The sequence below is a fragment of the Barbus barbus genome (assembly GCF_936440315.1).
Source record: "Barbus barbus genome assembly, chromosome: 24".
NCBI lineage: Eukaryota > Metazoa > Chordata > Actinopteri > Cypriniformes > Cyprinidae > Barbus > Barbus barbus.
In genome coordinates this window covers 18,409,388-18,413,855 of record NC_136752.1, presented here as the reverse complement: position 1 = coordinate 18,413,855, position 4,468 = coordinate 18,409,388, and positions in this window count along the sequence as shown.

The following is a 4,468-nucleotide window of genomic DNA, read 5'->3' as shown; positions in this document are numbered from 1 at the left end:
GCATACACCAACACATGAAATACATATATAGGCAGTAAGAGCTCCACCCACCTATTTTCTGCCACATGATTTCTGGTCACACACTCAGTCGCCCATGAGGAAGAAGTGCCACCTCAGTACCACACCCAAAAGAGCACACAAAACTCCAGTAAGAGTAACTGTCCAGTCAGGACAGTCTCTCCTGCTTCTATAAGGCTGGATATCTCCTTCTGTCCACTTCACACGAGATAGCGTCACATTAATCAGTACGATTAACCTGTTAACCCCACCTACATCCTTGTTTTGTCATCCATGTTTTGGTTGTAGAGACCAGTCCTGATACAGTCTCTTTACTACAGTAATCCACAAGGTAAGAACAGTGTAAACAGACATTATTCACTGTATTTTAAATAATAAACATAATATTAATAAATACACATTTTAATTCACCTGAAATGAAACCTTTACATAACAAAATATCTTAATTATACTGGACACTTGAAAATATAATTTTTTTTTTCTGAAAAACTGATTTAATTTTACAACTTAAAAAAATACAAATATAAATTATATGTATATATTATAAGTAAATTATTTTTTAAATGTTCTAAAAACTCTCAGATTACACTTAAACACAAACTTTTTTCATTACAAAATGTACTGGTAATTTTCTGCTTGACAATATCCATTTTTGTTTTTTATTCTTACAGTGGGTTTTCTTAAAATTCAGGGCTTGCAATAATCATGGTTAAAAAGCATCTACTGTTTTGTGACATTGATAATACACACACTAATAAATGAATTAACATACAATAGTTAGTTAACTGCAACAGTTAACTGCAAGTCTGTCACAAATAAATAATGACAGTATTTTCAAACACTCACAGTGTGGTCACGGTCAAGAGAGACATGTGGAGTACTAATGATCTCATCTTCTTCACTTCGTTTGTTTTTGGACACAGAGTTGCACAAGGACACACTACCAATGTGCTCACATGGCCACTTCTCCTCTGCATGCACCCTGTTCTCACTCTCATCTGTGGAAAAACAAAATTATTCATACTCAAATTTTAATTACTGAATATTCTCAAAATAACTCACCAGACAGGTGGCTTTAGATTTGGACCCTACACCACAAAATATAATAAATATGCATTAGCCAAATGAATGAGACAAAGGTTACAACTGCTAGTTGACATGCATATGTATGGCAACAGTGCTGTTTGGCTATTTGAAAAGCCACCTTCTTAACTGTTTTCCTTATAGCAAAGCTATCATTAATACAGACTGCCACAGAGTGGACACTGAAGTGTACTGCAATTTAGATGTAAAGTGACTGTCGTCTTCATCCAGTTTATCTTGGTGCACGTGTTTCTTTCATTTCAAGACAATTTCTATATAGTAAAAATAAGAATGCAGATCTGGACATTCTGCAAGTGAACATAGATCTTATCAAATCAGCCAAATACACGGAAAATCTCTACACAATTGATTCACTCACAGCATGATATCAAGTCCAAAAATCAATAAACCTTTTATGCAGTAAATATACAGCTGAGGTCACAGTGCGTTCAGTGAGAGTGTTGGAGAGCTGAGATCCACTGCAGAGCAGGAAACCATGTACAGATTTCATTGAATATGCAGGAGAGAACAGGAATGTGCTGTTACATCATTTCAAAAGGTCAGTGGGGGGAAATTGTGTTTGTTCTTTCTTTGAAATATTACATTACCTGAAGGACTGTCACTGGCTTTGATTTCCATCATAATTACAAATGAAAGAACGTGCTTCGAAGTGCTCTCTGCTATTTTGCAAACGAAAAAAAAAAAAAAGTCGGTCATTATTTGTAACGCCCTGCAACGTCATCAAATACAGACACGTGAGTCGTATGCCTGTATGTAGATATATACTGTTGTGTAATTTTTTTTTATTACATTCAAACTGATATAATACCATACTCAAAAAGCCCAATATTGTACATCACAGTTGTTCAATATGTAAATGTAAATCACAAAATTTACATTAAATGTATTAATTACATTTGGTGATTTTACATTAAATAAAAAAAAATGGTATAATAATTTATACAATTTACATTACAACTACATAATATATTGAAATTTATCTGAACCGTTCTAAAATAACTGTATACATGTAGGCTACAACGTGTTTTCCCCTAATAGGTATGATAATCATAAGGGTTATATCTCGAGCACATCCAGCAAACCTTATTAGCCACCACTCCTGAGGTAAAAAGCTGAAGAAAAGCTCTCCTCGTTCAACTGTAAGCTCCATTTTACCTTGTTTTTCCGCAAAGTATTGCAGGTAAATTTTCTTTCCATAGGCTATATGGGTCGTTGTAAAGTACTCTTATTACTTGACACGCTTTATAAAGCTGTAGCCAAATATGTATTCGGATGTAGCCGCTACATCCATCGTCAGGTAGGCTATAATCACTTTACAGCTATTGGGAAGGTTAACGTGTGACAGCCCCAGAACAATGACTGTTTATTATGATGCAATGGGCACTTTTAATTTCCAAAATATAGAGTTGCTTTATCTTTGGAGTTGAGTTTTTATCCATTAATCTTGGTGTGCTCTCTAGTAGACATGCATTAGCTCCATGCTGTGAGTTATTTTTGTAAGCAGTGGACAGCACCCTGAGGGGAGTGTTGCTGACAGATTGTTTTGTCCAGACTGTATGTTAAAAAATTGAGTGTTAGTAGTGAGAAAACAAGAACATTGTCCTTATTTAAACTTCATTCTACACTATTAAATAACTTTGTGGCACAAAGACCAGGATTGGACAACAATTTAGAACTGACTCTATCTCAGAAATTGAGGTTAAGTATTTTGGAAAGTTTTTGAGTTTTTTTTTTGTTTGTTTGTTTGTTAAATATTAATTTGTTAATATTATTATTATGATTTAATATATATTATATTATATTATGATTTTGAGTGTTATTTATTCTTGTGATGGCAAAGCTGAATTTTCAGACAGTTCTTTTGAACTGTCTTATTATTTGATGAATAAGCAAATAAACAGCATTTATTTGCAGTAGATATCTTTTCTAACATTATAAATATCTTTACTGTAATTTAACAAAAAAAAATCAATTTAAAGCATAAATAAAAGTCCTAAATAAAAATAATGTTAGAAAACTTTTGAACAGTACTGTATACAGTAGCCTATGTGGAAATAATTTATGAGTAATTTGTATGAAAGTAAAATGTTTTTTATTTTTTTACCCTTTTTTTACCCTTTTTTTTAACATGCAAACACGCAATTTCCGAATGTCATCCCATTTGAATTGTACTTCCTTGAATTCACATTTGAAATACATTTCTGCATCCTCAGTTGAAATTCATGGTTTTAGGATTGGAACGAGCATTCTTAATTCAATTCTGACTGAGACACACACACACACACACACACATGTTGCTTTTTGTCGTTTATGGGGACTCTCCATAGGCGTAATGGTTTTTATACTGAACAAACTGTGTGTGCTATTGCCCTACACCAACCCTACACCTAAACTTAGCCCTCACAGGAGACTTTGTGCATTTTTAGATTTTCAAAAAAACACCATTTAGTATGTTTTTTAAGCCTTTTGAATTACGGGGACATAGGCAGTGTCCTCATAAACCACCTTCATATTGTAATACCTCTGTCATATCCATGTCATTATACAAATTTGTGTCCTCATAAACCACATAAACATGCGCACACACACACACACACACACACACACACACACACACACACAGACAGACAGACAAGCCTACTGTCACACTCAAATTGTTTTGTGTGCCTCTAATCTCATTTGAGAGGGTGCAGGCTTGACTCATCTTCAGGATGCCATTTCCAGTAAAGCTCAAGGGATCAGAACATTAACAGCTGGCTGTTGGGCTGAAACTGCTGCTACCGTGAAACGTGAAAGTCTTAACACAAAGCGGCAGGTAGCCACGTTCACATTGCTGTCTCTAATATCTTGCATTCACATGCATTGCAGAAATATATAAAGGAAATCTAAATAAGATTAAAGGAGTTTAAGCCTGTCACTGCGAAATCAATAAAGGGATGAGATGTTGGTGTATAAAGCAATATGAATATCATTCTAAATAAGCAATTTCACACTAGATTGATTGCACACCCATATGTCATGGTCTATTCAGCATGCTGCTAATAAAAGAAGATGGGTCACAAGCCTGAAGAATTAGCTGACTATCTTCATCTGGAACAGAGTGTCTTTACAGCCAGTAGATGAACAGGTGTAAGCACACAACAAATCACAAAATCTCATTACCTCTGTGTTTTCAAACAGGCATCTGTTCTGAAAGAAGCTCCCAAGAGATACTCTTGGGATAGATTTTATGTAATGTTAGCCACATCCACAAGTTAGCCAGAAAATACTTTAGTTTTTTTTGGCAAATTCCTTATTCTTTATCCTATTCTCTTTTTAGGCATTACTTCAACAAGAACAGGGAGAT